Source organism: Nicotiana sylvestris, chromosome 6 (assembly GCF_000393655.2).
Source record: "Nicotiana sylvestris chromosome 6, ASM39365v2, whole genome shotgun sequence".
NCBI lineage: Eukaryota > Viridiplantae > Streptophyta > Magnoliopsida > Solanales > Solanaceae > Nicotiana > Nicotiana sylvestris.
Genome location: NC_091062.1, coordinates 172,959,181 through 172,968,318, shown reverse-complemented (window position 1 = coordinate 172,968,318; position 9,138 = coordinate 172,959,181). Strand labels below are relative to the sequence as shown.

Here is a 9,138-nt window from a genome sequence, read left to right as displayed (position 1 = left end):
CAGCTGGGATTAAGTGGGAGTCTGGGTGGGTCATTTAAATGGGTAAAGGGTCGGATTTGAAGGGAATTGGGTCGGGGTAAAATTGGGTTCAAATTAGGCTATAATTGAAAGGTAATTGGGCTAGTTTTTAAATAGCCAATTATTCCCATTTATTTTATAAAAATAGCAAATTAAATTCTGAAAATAAATTAAAAATACTAAAATGATTTAACACATATAATTATCAAATTAAAAATATTGGACTTAATTTTATAGATATAAACGCAATTAAATCTAAAAGAGGCTAATATTGCAATTATATGCAATTTAGCTTTAAAAATACTAAATAAATTTGTAAAAATGTACAAAAATTATTTTACTATATTTTGGCATAAATATGAAAATCCAATAAATGAATTAGAAAAATGGTAATTTTGGAAATATTATTGGGTTTTTATGAATAAAATAGGGGAATAAATTAGTTTAAAAATCTTTAAAATTTAAAAAATTGATAAAACAATTGGACATACTTATATATACATACATATGCTATTTTGAAAGTATTTTGTATATTAAAAAATATACAGAAAAAATTGGGTATCCACAGTGGATAGGCATTTCATCAAGGAGAAGCTTGAAGAAAGAAGTGTGTGCTTGCCATCTGTGCCAACATATCAGCAACCAACAAATATTTTTACTAAGGGGTTATTTTAACCAAGATTTGAAAGTCTTGTGAGCAAGTTAGGCATGTCAGATATCTACATGCCAACTTGAGGGAGAGTGTTGATTTGTAATATCTGATTATGATTGTGTAATCAAATCAAATCAAATGAGATATGTTGATTTGTATTATCTGATCATATAGGATCAAATCATATCAGCTAGGTTAGGAAAGTTTCAGATTCTTAGGGATTAGATTAGATTGGAAATACCTCTTTGTTTAGAATCAAGGGATTATTTTCTTTTTTATTGATTTGTTTTCTCCTATAACTTGTGTATTCTTTGACAGAATAATACATACTATTTCGATACCAACACTAACAGATACAAAGAATGTGGTACTGCAACGACCCGACCGGTCATTTTGAGCATTTGCACTTCGCTCGGTTGTTTGAGGGCATGAGTAGCTCCGTATGAAGTATTATGACTTATGTGGATCGTCGGTTTTGATTTTCAGGTTATTCGGAATTCAAGTTGGAAGAATGATTCTCAGCTAGAAGCTTTAAATTTTAAAGGTTTGACCAAGTTGGACTTTTTAGTATTTGACCTCGGATTAGATTTCAGATGGTTCTGTTGGCTCCTTTAGGTAATTTTGGACTTAGGAGCGCGTCCGGATCGTGATTTGGAGTTCCATAGTGGAATTTGGCTTGAAATGACGAAAGTTGAAATTTTGGAAAGTTTGACCGGGAGTGAACTTTTTTATATCAGGGCCGGATTCTGATTCCGGAAGTTGGAGCATGTCCGTAATGTCAAATGTGACTTATGTGCAAAATTTGAGGTCAATCGGACGTGATTTTATAGGTTTCGGCATCGGTTGTGAAAGTTGAAGTTTCAAAGTTCAATGATTTCGAATTGAGGTGTGATTCGTCGTTTCGATGTTATTATGTGTGTTTTGAGGTCTCGAGTAGGTCCGTGTCATGTTATCAGACTTGTTGGTATGTTTGAATGTGGTCCCGAGGGCTCAGGTGAGTTTCAGATAGATTTGGGTTGTGTTGCGCTCGTTTTTTTATGTTTCGACGTCGTTTCTTCAAGCATAAATGGTATCACATTGAACAAATGTGCTCCGATTTCTGTTTTGATTAAAGCATTAGATCCGTATCGTAATTACGGAGACATAGCAAAAATAATTATCAAATTTAGACATCGTATGAGGATTTTATGGTCATTTTACTAAGAATTGGGATGCCAGATTTTTCAAATTAATTACGAAATTGCCACTTCTGCGTATTTAAAAATCTGCACTATTTTCAAATATTGAAACCAACATATCTCCTTCAATATAAGGTGAAATTGAGTGATTTAAGAGCCTAACTTGACTAGAATTTCACAAAGAATCCATTGGAGGCATCAAAAGTAAGTTTCGAGATCTTTTCACATAAGAAACGAGGCAGAACAGTGTTAAAACGAGTGTTTTGTGTATTTAACATATTTTGAGTTGGGAAACTCGGAATTGGGCAATTTTTCGAGACACTTTTCAGCATATGAATTGGGGTAAGTGTTCTATGCTCGGTATTAATTATATTTCATGAATCTATCTTCGATTTTAGCTTTTGGTTGATGAATTTTAAAGAAGAAATTGGGGGTTTTGGCCTAAAGTTTCATAATATGAATTTTTGAGTTTTGAATACCGATTCGGAGTCATATTTGAGTGAAACTAGTATGGTTAAACTCGTAATTGAATGGGTTGATGGATTTCATGTTTTTGTCGGGTTCCGAGGTGCGGGCCCGAATTAGAATTTTTGGACGATTTTGGGCTTTTGATTAAAGATTCGACCCTTTTCGATTGGGATTGGTTTCTTTAGCATTGTTTGATGTATTTGAGTTATTTTTTATTAGTTTCGAGTCATTCAGAGGTCGGAACACGCGTGATGGGATTCTTGGAGCATCGTTTGGCTTGCTCGGTGTCGGAATTGGCTTGTTTAAGATAAGTAACTCTTCTAAACTTAGTGTTGAGGGTATAAAACCCTAAATTATGTGCTATGTGATTGGTGTTGAGGTGACGCACATGCTAGGTGACGGGCGTGTGGGCATGCATCCTGTGAGTTGTGACTTTGTTATTTCCATGGAACTGAATAGTAGCCCTATTTTATTGATATCTGTGTTTTCACCATGTGATAAGATAAATGAGTTGTACATCACGTTTATGCTTTATGCTGATATTTTTGGGACCCCTAGCGGTCGTTTCTTGCTGTCATCTCTTTAATTTCATTGATATTTCATACTCAGTCACATTCATACATTCATATAATATCTCGGTCTCGATTGTTATTTATGGATACATTATATCATTGTTTCGGGTCAACTTTTATGACATTGTGAGCCCGTGGGTGAGACTGGAAAGATTGATGATTGAGTGAAGCCGAGAGCCTGATTATGAGAGACAGTTATGGGACCGGGCTGCACGTCGCAGCATATTTTATTGATTATTAACTAAGGCCGACGACCTGATTGATTTATGCCATGATTGGCTTACTATAGCGCTTGGGCTAAAGGAGACTCTCCGGAGTCTGCACACCCTCAGTGAGCGTGGTTGATTATATTCAGGGATAGATCTTCCCTTGGTATGGAGATGGATCTTCTCCATGAGGCTGGATTGGCATGTTTCCTTGGTACTGGGTGACTTATAGTCAGTAATGTATATATTCCGGGATGAATCTTCCCTGGACCGTATGGGCGATATACAGTACCGAGTGGTTGATTATGATGAGTGAAAGGTCTGATACAGTGAGGTGGAGTATTTTGAGAGTGCGAGCACATGATTCATCTTTGAGATACCTGGCATTGGCATGCATATATGATATACATGCGTAGAGATACATTTTCCTCATGTTGTATGGTATTCCGTCATTCATGATATTCTACACACATTGATATGTGGTCATAGAGAGGTATCTCACACTTGCTATCTGGAAAGAAAATGAAACATCTTATTTATAATGAAAAGGAGTTTTGGAAAAGAAAATAAAGTTTTTTTTAACTATCTCATATTTCACGACGTTTTCGGTAAAGAATTTGAGTTTTCACTAATACTCTTGAAAGCCAAAACTGTAGACATGTAATTTTTGACCCGCGCATTAGAATTACCCTTAATAGTCCTAGTATTTTTAGAATATTACTTGAGCTTATTTCTATATGATTTCACTTTATTATTAATTTTAATTCTATTTTTAAATGCACAAAAATTGAAAAAATACAAAAATAATTTCTTCTTTTCTGTTTAATTCAGGTATTAGGTATTTTTAGAAAGATATATTTCTTTTAACTTATTTTTTTTATATAATCTTTTAAAAATACAAAAAATAGTTTCCACTTTGGTTTTTAGTTTTATTTTAATATAATAGTTTATTAAAATTAATAAAGAGTTATTTTATATTTTTCTATATAGGTATTTTATATTACTTCATAACTAAATTAAATTTTCAGCTTTTCTTAGCCCAAATTAGTAGAATTTCAGAGCTCAATTTAAACCTAGGTCCAAAATTTAACAACCCAATACCCCTGACCCACGCCCCAAGCCCAAACCGGACTGACCCGTCCAATTAACCCGTAACCCGCCCCATAACCCATCTGACCCATCTCCCTCTTTAGTTTAATCCTAGCCCTTCATATACTTTCCATCCAATGGCTATAACTAATTCTTCAAGCCATATAAAACCACCTTTATAACATTTTACACCTAAATCCTAACCCTACAAGACACCTAAACCCTAGCCCTACAAAAGTTCACCCAGCTGCACCACCCCTCTGCCCGCCGCCGAAGTCACCGGAAAAGGATAATCCGGCGACGTGCCTCTCGCTGGTCCCCCATGGTCCCCCCTCTCTCATCTTCTCCTTCTTCCACGTCACCTACCCGTCAAACCTCATGATTCCTTAACTGATTCACGCGTTTTTCACTCTTTTTGTTTTTTGATAGAAAAATGGGATCTATATATAATAGGCTCATTTTCGGTTGTAAGGAGAAGGATTAAAAAAAACTAGGTTTCTTTCTTTGGGGATTTTCGGACTTTCCAGTTTTCTCTTTCTTTCAGATTTCAAACAAAAAATTAAAAAATAAATAAATAAAATACATTTCTGCTTCTTCTATTCCAATTTTAATGGTGATTTTCAAAAATGGAGATTTCTGAAATTTGAAGCTGAGTCGAAGTGTCATTCGAGTTCGCGGTTCCAGAATCGTTTGCCGTTGCTCTATTCGTTTCTAGTTGAATTCATCATTCAATCTTCTGCTTGTATTCTTCCTTCCACCGGACAGAAATATATTGGAAAATTTCATTTCAGGTATCCTCTGTTTTTCTCACTCTTGTTAGTCGATTGTGTTGGTCAAAGCATGACGGGAGCCTAGGATTAAATAATCAAATTATTGTTAGTAGAAGCGGATTTTTGAGAACTGCAGATTGTGCTGAATCCAATTGAAACTTCTTCATTACATGTGTTCTATTTTTTTACTCTTTGTGATGAAATGCCTTGTGATTCAGATCTGCCTCGATTCAAAGTGTCCAGTTGAAGTGTTATTTTGACTTATGATAATCTGAATTGATGAGTCCTATTTTGTACTGTTAGAACCAACTGGGATAGTTCTTTTTGCTTTTGTCAAGTGCAAAATTTTCATGTTAGTGCGCATTAATCGCTTTGGCAACGACTTTGCATAAATCAGTATATTCCTTGGATTTAAATGAAATCGAATTCATACTGCTTTGCCATTAAGGTTTCATCCTCCTCTTCTATGCTTGTTGGTGATAGCATCAGATTGGTTTGTATAAATGTCTGTTTTATTATTGAATGTTGAAAGTTGATTCGGGCTTAAGTTGATTTTATTCCTGTCAGTTTAGGTGTGAGATGACGGCTGGAATTTCTTTGAACATGTTTACCCTAACCCCTCTAAATTGTGCCACGAATTTCTTGCCTTAAGCGAGCCAGATTGGTTTTGTTTTTTGGTGTAAAAAAATAGAAAGCGTTCCAATGCCAAATGCTGTTGAGTCAATGATAGGTTTTTGCTTGGGGTTCTTCATTAGTCTTTTGATTATCTTTGTTAAAATTGAATGCTCAATCCATATCCTGGAAGCATGTTTTAAAGTCATTGTTTGAAGCTATCTTATGTTCACTATGGTTCACTGTTTGTGCGTAAGTTGTTGAACTCTTTTGGATAGATTCACTGTCAAGCAGATTAGGATATTGAATCAAATTTGGAGATATGAAGTTCATCCAGTGATATTGCTTTAAATTTTGAAATCAGCTTGTAGTTAGTATCGTGCCTCGATTAAGTTTAATAGGAAAATTGTTTTGGATTCTTGTCCATTTTTGAAGTACGTGTAAGTGCAAAAATCTTGAACATTAATTGGGTTAGATGATTTCGTATGCTTGGCAGTACAGTTTTCATTTGGTTTCAATTCTTTGCTATTTCCCTATTTGGATTTAAAATATTTGAGTCGAAATCATCTGGATAAGATTAACGTGGTATCTGATTTGCCTTGTCTAAGATTCCGAACCATGGTTTAAGAATAAGATTAATTGGGTGATGTCAATAAGCTTTAGATGGCTCTTGTCATGCCTTGATCTACCGTTTCTTGACTTATTTGTTTTTTTTGTTTTGTCAAATTGTTATCTTTCCCTCCTCTTCTATGTGTTTTATATGTTGAGTACTATCTTTGTGTGTGTAGATAATTGGAGTAAGTTATTTTGGACGATTGATTTATGGGGTCGTGTGGTAATGAGGTAAACTAAGAAATTTTACAGGAAAAATCAGCATGCTGTTAATTCATTCTCACTTAGCTTTCTTTTATCTTATTTTATTATCCTATTGTTTCGAGTGTTAGGAGCATGTTTTAGGCTGACCACATTTGGGTAGCCAAATCTTTAGGGCGTTTATGTTTTAGTTTTGTTGAGGCGAGAGGTTGTCCCTTTAGTTGATTATATTATCCGGGGAATGCTCCGAAATACTTTGTAAATATTCTGGAGGCCGTGACGAATTTGTGAAGGAAGCATGGTGTAGTATTTTGTTTTTATTCTTATTTTTATTTCTATTTTTCTTTTTATTTAGGCAGGGAAAACCTTGAAACTTTTTGTGTTCGTCTTCTTTTGTGTATTTTTACCTTAATTCGAATATTTTAAAAGCCAACTAGATCATGTATGCAAACGTACTAGTTACGGGACTCGGGGAATGCCTAACACCTTCTCCCCGAGTCAATTGAACCCCCTTGCCTGAATTTCTGGTGCAGACTTAGTTTGAAGTCCAAAGTGTTTTAAAAGGAAAATTATTTTTAAAAACGGTGACCTTGCACACCGAAACCAATGTCAGGTGGTGATTCTGAGTTATTTCCTTTTGAACACAATTTTGTCACTTTTTAATTAAAAACTCTTTTGAGCTTTACAAATCTCTTTATATATTTTAATGGGTTAAGTGAGTTGAAAAAAGGGGTGTGACAGCTCTGGCGACTCTGCGCGGGGGAGTTGTAGGTTCGAGCGGATATTTGATCTCGTTGGCTTTTAGGATATTCGGTTGAGGTGTTTGTTTGTTTTTATTTGCTTTGTTTATTTGGTTTGTTTGTCTTATTTCCTGTTTTGTTAGTTATTTGTTTATCGTTTTTCCTTATGTGTTTACCGCTTTATAACTGTCATCATATGCATTACCCGGTCAATTCTTTCTGCAACAAGTCTTTCGGAGTATGTTTGAGCTCACATGACCTTTTTGTGAGTCACCCGTGTTTTTAAGGGGGTTGGCGTGGAAGCGTGGAATGGGCGGACAGCTAGAGCAGCCGCCATCGACCACATGCCGCCCCGAATTGCCTTGTCTAGTGAACCACAAACATAGGTCAGCCTTTAGGTCATGCTTATGTGCATCATATCATTTAAACCTAGCAGAGTTCGGTCTCAGGCACCGTGTCCCATTTTAGGAGGCCTATCCAAATTATGTCAAAATGGGCTTATGGCCCAAAAGGACATTTAATCATCCATATGTGCTAAATACTTTATCCCTGAGTTACTTCTTTATTTATATGCTTTACATTGTTATGAACTGTTATTCGATATTGGTGTTGGACCCGACCTATGTTTCAGCTCATCACTGTTTTTAACCTGAGGTTAGGTTTGTTACTTTTTGAGTATATGAGATCGGTTGTACTCATATTACATTTCCTACACAGCCCGTGCAAATCCCGGATGTCGATGTTGCTATGTTCAATGGTTGCTGGATTTGAAGGCGTACCTACGTTCCTGCTGTAGTTGCCTTTTGTTCACGGTAGCCTTAGGCTATAAAATTCTGTTTATGTACTTTTTAAGCAGAATGTGTTTTCTTCATATCAGCTTTGTAAACTCTAATTTTAGAAGCTCATGATTTATACTACCAGTCCTTGGAAAATATAATAGATCCAAATAATTTATTTATGTTTAATTGACTTATTAACATTATTGGATTTTGGATCGTGACAGATACAAATGTTGCATAAGAAGATGACAGTATCTTGGGAAATAAATACCACTTGTGAGGATATTTGGAAGTTGATGAGATCTTTCGAAGGTATCAACATTATATATATTCCTAGAACTTAGAATGTGCTAGCTCGTAATCTAGCTAAATCATCTATTTCACTTTTACGTGTGGTTTCTTGGGATTCTGTTTTTTCAAGTTGGGTTGTAACTGATGCAGTATAGTCTTTTGAACATTTCAGACATGTTATGAAGTAATAAAATTCATTTGTTTACGGAAAAAACATTTGGAAGCAGCAGCTAACTGGACTCGAGAACATCTGTGCCTGAAAGATAAACAAAATCATGAATGAACTTTGACTAATCGTGTTATAGTATCAGCCAGTGACATATCTTTTTGTTGGAGACATGTAGTGGTATTCCCACACATAAACAGGAGAAAAGAGATTAATGGTGATAGCTAATCTGTTGCTGATTGTGATAAAGTTCAATTGAACAAACGCCTGTGAAATTCTTCAGGACTTACTTCTGTATTTAAATATTACTCTCGACATTAGCATATAATGATGAAATAATTTGCACTGAATATCTTCCTACTACTTGACCAAAAAAAAATTACAAATTGATTAACTGCAAGGACGTTACAGAAAGCAATCCCAGATCTTGCAACTAATTATTAAAGAACTCCTATTTATCTGAAGAGGGTCGTGGCAGGCAACTTAACATGAGTTTTTTTTTTACCAGTTAAACATAATATATCACTGAGTAATCAATATTACATTTGTCATTCCTTTGGCGTATCTTGAAAATGAGGTCATTAGGCAACTTTTAAGCATGTCTGAAGAAGAGTTGGGCTGCCAAGTAATGGCCTATTACATTACCATGTGATTCAATCATCATGGGTTATTATATCCTTTCAGTGATCAATAAAGATGTCATTCCTTTGGCGTATCTTGAAAATGAGGTCATTAGGCAACTTTTAAGCATGTCTGAAGAAGAGTTGGGCTGCCAAGTAATGGC

General features: G+C 35.2%; 1 long non-coding RNA gene across 1 annotated transcript; it reads left to right on the top strand.

Moving 5' to 3' along the window:
• Nucleotides 1-4,377: 4,377 nt before the first annotated feature.
• On the top strand, nucleotides 4,378-8,704 carry LOC104214648 (uncharacterized). Its single transcript, XR_707977.2, has 3 exons — nucleotides 4,378-4,974; nucleotides 8,122-8,209; nucleotides 8,361-8,704. It is a non-coding gene; the product is annotated as an uncharacterized lncRNA (long non-coding RNA).
• The last annotated feature ends 434 nt before the right edge of the window (nucleotides 8,705-9,138 follow it).